This window comes from Macrotis lagotis, chromosome X, assembly GCF_037893015.1.
Source record: "Macrotis lagotis isolate mMagLag1 chromosome X, bilby.v1.9.chrom.fasta, whole genome shotgun sequence".
NCBI classification, from domain to species: Eukaryota; Metazoa; Chordata; class Mammalia; order Peramelemorphia; family Peramelidae; genus Macrotis; species Macrotis lagotis.
The window spans coordinates 342124432-342135895 of record NC_133666.1 but is presented as its reverse complement, the minus strand read 5'-3'; the positions used below and the strand labels follow the sequence as shown (position 1 = coordinate 342135895).

At 34.1% G+C, this 11464-nt stretch overlaps 1 protein-coding gene across 1 annotated transcript in view; it reads right to left on the bottom strand.

Annotated features, from left to right (window-relative positions):
- The window catches only part of ADCY2 (adenylate cyclase 2), a 553319-nt gene that overhangs the window by 454268 nt on the left and 87587 nt on the right, over positions 1–11464 (bottom strand). The window lies entirely within an intron of this gene.

Below are 11464 nucleotides of genomic sequence, written 5' to 3'. Positions count from 1 at the left end.
GAAAACAACAAGAACCCCCTACTAGGAGTTACTAAACTTAGTGAGCCAAGTCCCTAGGATGTTCAAAACCAAACTTTTGTGAGCCAACCCTTCCTCCAACACAGATCCTAGGAAAATGAAGAAAGGCCAGCTGAAAGTGGGACCAATTGAAAGCTATCTTGAAGAAAAACAGCTCCTGTTGCAGAGAGCTAGAATTTCTGAGGAGAATATAATTGGTCTCCAGCCCAGAAAGACTTCCTAGAATAAATTAGGAAAGAGTTAAAAGGTCAATTGGAAAAACTGGGAAAAGAAACCCAAGAGAAAATTAAAATTTTGCAAGAGAAAAGTAACATCTCACAAAAAGGAAAAAATCATTTGAAAATACAATTGGATAAATACAAAATGAAAATAATTCTATTAAATCCTCAAAAGGCAAATGCAAAAAGAAAATAATTCTAACTTGGGTAAATGAAAACTCCTTCAAAAATAGAATTTACCAATTGGAAAAGGAATTGAAAATGATAAATGAAGAAAATACTACTCTAAAAATGTAGAATGGAATATGTGGAAACTCATGACTTCATGAGACAGCAAGAATCTGTTAAACAAAATCAAAAAAATAAAAAAAATTAGAAGAAATGTAAAATTCCTCATCTGCAAAACCACTGACCTTGGGAATAGAACAAGGAGAAACAACCTAAGAATCGTTGGGCTTCCTGAAAGCATTGAAGAGGGAAAAAAAAGCCTGGAATCATTATTACAGGAGTTAGTGATGGTAAAGTACCTTGATATCAGGGAACAAGCAAACAAAATAGTCATCAATCCCCTCTGGAAAGGGATTCTAAAATGAAAACACAAAAGAATATTGTGGCCAAATTCCAGAACTATCAGATAAAAGAGAAAATCCTATAAGCAGCCAGAAAAAAGCAATTTAGATACCAAGGAGCCACAGAAAGGATTACACAGGACCTGGCTTCAACAAATTAAGGTATCAAAGGGCCTGGAATGAAATATTCCAAAGAGCATGGGAACTTGGAATGCAGCCAAGAAACTACTATTCAGCAAAACTGAGCCTTCTCTTCCTGGGGAAAAGATGGACATTTAATGAAAGAGGAGACTTCCAACTCTTCCCAATGGAAAGAAAAAAGCTCAATAGAAAATTTTGACATCAAAAAGGAGACAGAAGAGATACATGAAAAGGTTAAAAAGGGGGGGGGGTAAAGAAAAAACTTCTATCCAATAAGATGAAACTACCTGTATCCCTACCTGGAAGAAAGAGTCTCATAACTCTCGAGAATTGTCACTATTAGAGAGAATATACTTGACCAGATGTGATGAACATTCATGACTTATCAATGATTCTAATAGAATGATTTGAAAACAATATCGCCTTAAAAAGAGGGGACAGTGAAGAAACAGGAGGATGGAGGAGATTGAATGGTGTGAATCACATTACGTAAAGAGATACGAAGGACCTATTGCAATGTGGGGGGAAAAGAGTAGATGAGAACCATCTGAATCTTATTCCCATCAGAATAGGCCTAAACTTAACATACATACATACATACATACATACACACACTCAGTTGGGAAACTTATCTTACCACTCAAGTATTAAAAGGGTAAAGGGGAAGGGGGAAGAAAATAGGAACTATCAAAAGGAAGAATGGGCAAAAGGAAAGGGGAAAGAAAGACGAGGGGGACTGGATATAAGGGGGAAAACACACTGAAGGTGGTGATACTCAGAAACAAAATACTTGGGAACATGGATAAAGTGTAAAAAGGGAAAAATACAAACAGAGGGAAGATAGCAAGGAGAGCAATCAAAGTTAGTAATTATAACTTTGAATGTGAATGAGAGGAACTCTCCCATAAAACATAAAAGCAAATAGCAGATTGGATTTTAAACCAGAATCCTACAATAAACTGCTTACAAGAAACCCATGTGAAACAGAGAGAAACATGCAGGGTAAAGGTAAAAGATTAAAGCAAAACATATTTTGCTTCAGCTGAAGTGGAAAAAAAGCAGGGGTAGCAATCCTTATCTCAGATAAAGCAGCTGTAAAAATAGATCTCCTTAAAAGAGATAAGGAAGGAAAGTATATCCTCTTAAAAGGTACCATAGAAATTGAAACAATTTCAGTACTAAACATGTCTGCAGCAAGTGGCATAGCATCCAAATTCTTAGATGAGAAGTTGAATTTGTTATAGGAAGATAAAGACAGTAAAACTCTACTGGTGGGATACGAGAGCATCCCGCTCTCAGATTTGGATAAATCTGACCATAAAATAAACAAGAAAGAAGTTAAGGAAGTAAATAGAATGTTAGAAAACCTAGACATGATAGAACTTTGGAGAACATTGAATGGGGATAAAAAGGAATATACTTTTTTTTCCTTCAGTACATGGCACTTATACAAAAATTGACCATGTACTACAGCATAAAAACCTAATAATCAAATGCAGAAAAACAGAAATAGTGAATACATCCTTCTCAGATCATAATGCAATAAAAATCACACTCAATAATGGGCCAGGGAGAGATAGACTTAAAACTAATTGGAAACGAAATAATCCCATTTTAAAGAATGATTGGAACAAATAACAAATTATAGGAAGAATTAATGATTTCATACAATAACAGGATTTCATACCATGACAATAACTAGACAACATATCAAACTTATGGGATAGTGCCAAGGCAGTTGTCAGGGGATACATTATATCTTTATATTAAATCTTTAAATATTTACATGAATAAATTGGAGAAAGAGTAAATCAATGAACTAAATATGCAAAAATTAAAAAAAGAGCAAATTAAAAACTCCCAATTAAATACCAAATTAAGGCATTGTAAAAATTAAAGGAGAAATTATTAAAATCAAAAGCAAGAAAACTATATTGAAATAATAAATAAAACTAAGAGTTGGGTTTTTTATTTTTTTATATTTTTTTAGGTATTTTGCGAGGCAAATGGGGTTAAGTGGCTTTCCCAAGGCCACATGGCTAGGAAATTATTAAGTGTCTTAGACCGGATTTGAACCCAGGTACTCCTGATTCCAGGGCCGGTGCTTTATCCACTGTGCCACCTAGCCACCCCTAAGAGTTGGTTTTATAAAAAAAACAGTAAAATTGATAAGCCTATGGTTAATTGGATTAAAAAAAAGAAAGTAGAAAACCAAATTACCAGTATCATAAATTAAAAAAAAGGTTAACTCACCACTAATGAGGTGGAAATTAAATTAATAATGGGAAATTATCTTGCCCAACTTTATGCTAATAAATTTGATAATCTAAGTGAAATGGATCTATTTACAAAAATATACTTTTCCCAGGTTAAATGAAGAAGAAACTAAATACTTAAATAACCCTAACTCAGAAAAAAGAAATTCAACAAGCCATTACTGAACATCCTAAGAAAAAAATTTCCAGAGCCAGATGGGTTCACAAGTGAATTCTATCAAATATTTAAAGAACAATTGTTTCCAATTCTATATAAACTATTCAGAAAAATAGGTGAAGAAGGAAATCTGCCTACCTTTTTCTATGACACTAATATGGTCCTTCTAGCTAAACCAGGAAGAGTCAAAAAAGAGAAAGAAAATTATAAGCCTATGTCCCTAATGTATATAAATGTAAAAATCTTAAATAAAATCTTAGGAAAGTGATTGCAGAAACTTATCACTAGGATAATACACTTTGACCAAGCAGGATTTTATCCTAGGAATGCAGGGTTGGTTCAAGATTAGGAAAACTGTTAGTTTAATTAATTAATTTAATTAATTAACAAACCTATCAGAAATCACATGATTATATCAATAGATGCTGAAAGAGTCTTTGACAAAATACAACACCCATTCCTACTAAAAAATGCTAGAGAGTGTAGGAATAAATGGAATGTTTCTTAGAATGATAAGGAGTATCTATCTGAAACCCTCAACAAGCATTTTATGCAATAGGGATAAGCTAGAGGCATTCCCAATAAGATCAGGGGTGAAACAAGGATGCCCATTATCACCACTATTATTCAATATTGTGTGAGAAATGTTAGCTTCAGAAATAAGAGGGAAAAAAGAAATTTAAGGAATTAGAATTGGGAAGGAAGAAATAAAACACTCACTCTTTGCAAGATAACATGATAGTATATCTAGAGATTCCTAAAAAGTCATTTAAATCATCTAAAAAAACTGCTAGAAGCAATTAGCAACTTCAGCAAAGTCACAGGATGTGAAATAAACTCTCAACAATCCTCAGCATTTCTATATATTACTGGCAAGATATAGCAGCAAGAGCTAGAAAGAAAAATCCCATTCAAAATAACTTCAGACTTATATAAAATATTTGGGAGTCTATCTGCCAAGGCAGACTCGGAAACTCTATTAAAACTACAAAACACTTCTCTCACAAATAAAATCAGATTTAAAAAACTGAGCAAATATTAACTGCTCATGGCTAGGACAGGCTAATGTAATAAAACTGACAAATCTACCTAAATCAAATTACTTATATAATGCCCTACCAATCAAAATTTAAAAAAAAAACACTACATAGAAAAAATTTTAAGTAAATTCATATGGAGTAATAAAAAGTCAAGAATTTCCAGGGATTTAATGAAAAAAGTGTCAAAGAAGATGGCTTAGCCCTAGCAAATCCAACATTATATTGTAAAGCATTCAGTCATCAAAACTGTCTGGTATTAGGTAAGAAATAGAGTGGTGATCAATGGAATGGACAAGATGCAAAAGCAGGAAATGATTATAGCATTCTGCTCTTAAATAAACCCAGAGTCCAGCTTTTGGGATAAAAATTGTCTCTTCAATAAAAAATGTTGAGAAAATAGGAAGTTAGTGTGGCAGAAACCTGGATTAGAGTAATACCTCACATTCTATAACAAGATAAGTTCAAAATGGATAAAGAATTTAGACATATAAGATATTATTATTTGTAAACTAGGAGATCAAGGAATAGTTTACCTATCAGATCTATGGAAAGGGAAGCAGTTCATGACCAATGAAAAGATGGGGAACATCATTAAAATCAAACTAGAGGAGGCAATTAGGTGGCACAGTAGATAGAGCACTGGCTCTGGAGTCAGGAGGACCTGAGTTCAAATTTGACTTCATACACTTAATAACTGTCTAGCTCTGTGACCTTGGGAAAGTCACTTTAACCCCATTGCCTTAAATAAAAATTTAAAAGACATTTATTAAAACAAAACTAGATAATGTTGATTACATTAAATTAAAAAAGGTTTTGAACATACAAAGCCACTGTAAGCAAGATCAAAAGAAATGTAGTAAATTGGGAAACAATTTTTACAACTATTATTTCTGACAAAGGACTCATTTTAAAAATATGAAGAGAACTGAGTCAAATTTATAAAAGAACAAGCCATTCCCCAATTGACAAATGGTCAAAGGATATGCAGAGGCAATTTGTGGATCAGGAAATCAAAGTGATCCATTGTCATATGAAAAATTGCTTTTAATCATTATTTATTAGGGAAATGCAAATTAAAGCCCCTCATACCTCTCAGATGGGCCAATATGACCAGAAAGGACCATGATCAATGTTAGAAGGGATGTGGGAAATCTGGGGCACTAATGCATTGTTGGTGGAGCTGTGAACTCATCCAACCTTTCTGGAGAACAATTGAATTATGCCCAAAAGGCAATAAAAATTTGCATACCTTTGATCAAGCAATACCACTACTAGGAGTATACCCTGAAGAGATTATGGAAAAGAGTAAAAACATCACTTGTACAAAAATATTCCTAGCAACTCTGTTTGTGGTGGCCAAGAATTGGAAATTGAGTGAATGTCCATCAGTTGGGGAATGGCTGAACAAAATGTGGTATATGTATGGTATGGAACACTATTGTTCTATTAGAAACCAAGAAGGATGGGAATTCAGAGAAGCCTGGAGGTTTGGTGTTGAGTTTTCTAGATTCTTTGCTCACTGGGTTTAGTAACTGCAAGTGGTCCAGCCAGTAGGGGCTGCTGATTATTTTCTCTGGAGTGTCTATGACCTTCATTTGAGACCCTCTCCCTTGGCCTGGAAGGGGTAGGTAGCACTGCTGAATACTGTTATCCTTGAACAGTGTGGATTGGGCCATGTTTGGAGTCTATTACTCTCCCTATTCAGCTAAGGGAGCTCTGCTGCCAACACCTGAGTCTGGAGGGTGAGGTGGGTGGACTATTACCATGTTTTTTCTGGGAAGAGGGTTCAGCTGAAATGAAAATATGGATTCTGAGGTCCTCCAGAGCAAAGAAGCCCAGAGGATCAATGAATGTCCAGCCACAAGCCCCACTGGAGGCCCACAGACTGTCAGACCCACAGTCAAAGCTTCTATGCACTAGTTGGTTCGTGGACCTCAGCTCCCACAGTCAATGCCTCCCAGCTTATCCTAGGTTAATCTGACTCTAACTCCACCCCCTCTGGCTCTCTGCTCCCTGCTTTGGGCTCACCTACAATCCCTGAAGATGGACCTTGTTTAAAGATGTTCTTCTCCTAGCTTCTTTTTCTGGGTTTTGTCAATCAAATTTCTATTAAGAGGTTTTTTTTCATATTATACATACATATATATATATATATGAGGGCAGATCAGGAGACCTTAGCACAGTGCTTGTCTTCTCTCTGCCATCTTGGCCAGAAGATATATCCACTCTTTTAAAAATTTTGTTATTGTTTTTTTGAATATTACAATTTTCCCCCAATCTTGTTCCCCCCCGCAGAAGGCAGTCTGTAAGTCTTTATATTGTTTCCATTCTATTCATTGATCAAAATTTAATGTGTGGAGAGAGAAAAAATATAAGAGATAGCAAAATTTTATAAGATACCTTTTCTTTTTAAATTTACATTAAAGGTAATAGTCTTTGGTCTTTGTTTAAACTCCACAATTCTTTTTTTGTATATAGATGGTATTCTCTAGCACAGATACCCTAAAATTGTCCCTGATTGTTGCACTGATGAAATGAGCAAGTCCATTAAGGTTGATCATCGCACCCATGTTGCTGTTAGGGTGAATAGTGTTTTTCTGGTTCTGCTCATCTCACTCAGCATCAGTTCATGCACATCCCTCCAGGCTTCCCTGAAATCCCGTCCCTCCCAGTTTCTAATAGAACAATTGTGTTCCATGACATACATATACCACAATTTGTTCAGCCATTCCCCCAACTGATGGACGTTCACTCAATTTCCAATATTTTTTGCCACCACAAACAGGACTGCTATGAATATTTTATTATATCTACTTTTTTAAAAAAACTTCTCTCTCATGATTTTCTTTCTTTTCCCTTAATCCTAATTCCTAATATCAAAAATAACTAATCTGTAAACATGTTTAACACAAATATGAATGTACAATACTCACCTGACTATTTGCTGCTGAGGGAAGTGGGGTGGGAAGGGAGGGTGGAAGGAAATTATGTAACTTAAAAATATGCACATGCATATGGATGAATGCTGACAAACTTTCTTAACATGTAACTGGAAAAATAAAATTAAATATCAATTGAAAGATAAAAAGGATAACCAGCTCAGCAAAAATGAGTTTAATGCTTCAGGGGGAAATGATATTTAATGAAATAAAATACAGGAAAAAAAACAGAATAGTTGAAAATTTGACATTCAAACACAAGACTCTGGAGAAAGGTAAGCATGAAAGAGAAATCATAAGAGAGTCACTATGGTTGACAAATTATGTTTCTATATAAGAACCTGATAAATGTATTTCCTAAGAATTCTATCTCTCATAGGGAATAGATTGAGGGAATGGTTATGAGTTAATTACATTGGGATGATTAAAAAAAAAGTGAAGAGGTGAGAAAGAGAGATGCACAGGAAAAAAAGAAAGGAAAGGTAGAATGGGAATTTTTTCTCATATAAAAGGGGTTTGAAAGGGGAATTTGTTGATGGGGAATTTGTGGGTAAGGTTTGAGTGGAATATTCCCTCTTAAGAGTTAATATTCCTAGTGAAGTCACCTCAGGGTTAAAAATCATTAAAATAAAAACAGACTATTACTCTTAGACTATTCTTAGAGGAAAGAGGGAGAAAGATCTTGCATTCCCAGCCAGATATCCTCCTAATTCTGTTAGGGAAATTGTGGAATACTTCCAAAAAAAAGATCTTGCCTTTTTAGTTAGTCACCTATTTGATGATAGACTGAGAGAACAATAGACTGCCTTCTCTTATTTGATGGTAAGTACTAAGAAGACCTTTCATACTCAGACATTGATTCATTTAGATAGACATCAAAAGGTCATTAGAAATCTTCTTCAGATACCCTCACAATCTGGATGGTGAGGTAATATTCTATGAAAATATTTCATGCTTCACTTTGTTACTGGGTAGATTTTTTATGTAAAAATTGTAACTCTGAAAACCTTAACCAATCTGTTTGGAAAAGAGAGAGCTAGGAAGGTGGGGGGGGAATCATGCTAGGCCATATATTCTTGCTTGCCTGTCACCTCGGAGCAGCTCCTTGATCTTCACTACCTTTGTGAGACTTGTAGTGTATCCTTTTCTTGAGAAAAGCCAAAATAAACTTTATTTTTTTGCTCAGATTAATCTCTATATTTTTAAGTGAATTTTTATCCCATACAGGTTGATGGACATCCTCATCAGAATTAGTTAAAATACTCAGTTGGTATAGAGACTGAACTAAAAATCAGCAGGGAAATAGGTGCAGAGAGGAATAAGAGAAAAAAGGAAGACACTGTCAGAAGCAAAATAGACTTTTGAGAAGAACAGGACAAAAAAGAAAAATAAAAGATAACTAGAAATAAAGGGGATGGTTAAAAATATATAATCATATCTGTGAATGTGAATGGGATGAATTTATCTATAAAGTAGAAGCAAATAACATAATGTATTAGAAGCCAGAAATTAATATGTTGTTTACAAGAAACACATTTGACATAGAAATACACACATATAAACGTTGACTGAAATATAAAAGATAGGGTAGCAATCATGGCCTCAGACAAATAAACCCCCCAAAAAAGACTCAATTAAAATAGAAAATCAGGGAAACTTCATTTTGTTAAAATAATTTTAGACAATGAAGTAATAACAAAAAATTTATATTAAGTTTCTTTGATAAAAACTTCTTTTCTCAAATGTATAGGAAGCTGAGTCAAATTTATACTACTAGGTCTATATACCAAAGAAAAGAAAAAGGTCCTACATATACAAAAATATTTTTATTAGATCTTTTTAATATTAATGAATTGTAAATTGAGGGGATGCAAGTTAGGCAATGACTGGATAAGTTATACTATGACTGTGAAGGAATTCTATTGTGCTACAAGAAGAAATGAAGAATGGGAAAGTTTCAGAAAAACATGGAAAGACTTAAGAAAAGATGCCAAAGTGAGTAGAATCAGGAGAATATTTTACTCAATAATAGCCATATTATAATGATAATGAATTAAAGATTTTACTTCTAAGATCAATACACTTTAAAATATTCCAAAGGTATCATGATGAAAAATGCTATCCATCTCCAGATATAGAACTAATGAGCTCTGAGTGCAAATTGAAGTATAATTTTCTCACTTCCTTTTCTTTTGTAATGTTGCTAATATGGAAATACAATTTACATAATTTAACATGTATGATTGATATCATATTGCTTGTGTTTTCAAAGACTTATGGAGGGACAGGATGGAGGAAGAGAATTTTAAAAATTCTCAAATTAAATTAAATTTTAAAATTTTAAAAAGAGTTAAGTAATTTTTTAAAAAAGGTCATTGCAATCACACAGGAAAGATGTAATGATGTTACAAAGTAGCTTGGTGGCCATGAGAAAGGAAAGAAGGGGAGAGATGACTAATATGTTACTGTGAAAGTATTCACATGGTTTTGCAACTGAATGGATTCACATGTTATGGGTGGTGCAGTGGTGAGGAAGAGCAAAGAGTCAGGGATTTTGAGACTGAGAATGAAATGTGACATCCGGAACTGAACATAATATACCATTGTAGAGTGACTTGGACAGAGTACAGAGGACCCGTTATTTCACTATGCCTGAAGCTATACCTCTCAATGCACCCTAAATCATACTCTCATCATTTACTCATATTGAGCTTGTATTTTCTTATACTTTCAAATCTTTTTTTTCAGATATACTGTTGTATAGTCATACACCCTCTCCTATATTGTATATATATATATATATATATATATATATATACATATATATACTATTTTTATACATGTAAAGCTTTACATAAGCTCCATTAAATTATATCTAATGTAAATTTGATATCAAATCAGGATCTTCTTTTATCATGAATGCTCTTTATCATGAATACTGAATTCTCTTCATTTTTGTATTGATATTTGCCAGTTATTAAAGCTCCCTATGTTGAAGGACAAATAATTAGTTATACAAATGACATAAAAAAATATATTTATCCCTAATCTTTGGCTAATATTTCAATCTGCAGGGACTTCCGGGGAGGAGACAAGATGATGGTGCAAAGCTAACAAACTCCCAGATCCTTTCCCTACCAAAGATACATGAAGCTTCTACTCTGGTATTCACACTATAGATCCCACCAAGAAAAAGAGAAGATTCAAAGTTTTCAACTGCAGATATCACAAAGGATCTTCAGTGAAGATCTGTCTCTTTGTGGGGGAAATGATAGAGCAGGAAAGTCAACAGGAGGTTTGTAGCCACAGTTCAATCCAGGTCCCAATAGCTTAATAACAACAGAGGTTCCGGCAGCTGGATGGCAAGGCAGCAGGGAGGATCCGAAAATCAAACAAAGTCTGAACCCTGAAAACACCAGGGTAAAAGACAGTACTGGGTCAGGAAAAATACTCTATTAAGTCAGAACCTGGACATAAAGGAGGGGAAATAATCTTTGCAAAGGCAAGGTCTGAACTGCATAGGCAGCCTCTTAACCAACAACAACAACAAGTCAGGAATCAGACCCCAGTCCCCAAAAAAAGTTGGATCTATACACCATATACCCCAGGAGCAGGACTACAAGAAAAAAGACAAGCAAAAAAGCTAAAAGGGCGCTCAGTATCGAAAAATACATCACAGATAAAGATGACAGCAATGCCATGTCTGAAGAAGAAAGTTGTGAAACATGGTTTACAGGAGAAATATCAAAACAGTCTATATATTGGACTCAAATACAAAAATTCATCAAACGAGTTTAACAAAGAATTTAAAAACTAAAGAAGAGAGGAAGAAGAAAAATCGAAAAAAGAAGTGAAAGCCATGCAGGAGAATTGTGAAAAGTTGACCAGAGATTTCAACAACTTCAAAAAGGAAACACAGAAGATAATTGAAGAAAATAAAATCCTAAAATCTAGAATTAAACTGTTAGAAACCAATGAATCTATAAGACTACAAGCTTCCAACAAACAAAATAAAAAGGCTGAAAAAAAGTAAAGAAAATGTAAAGTACCTTATAGGAACAAATGACCTGGAAAACAGATCCAGAAAAGACAATCTACAAATCATT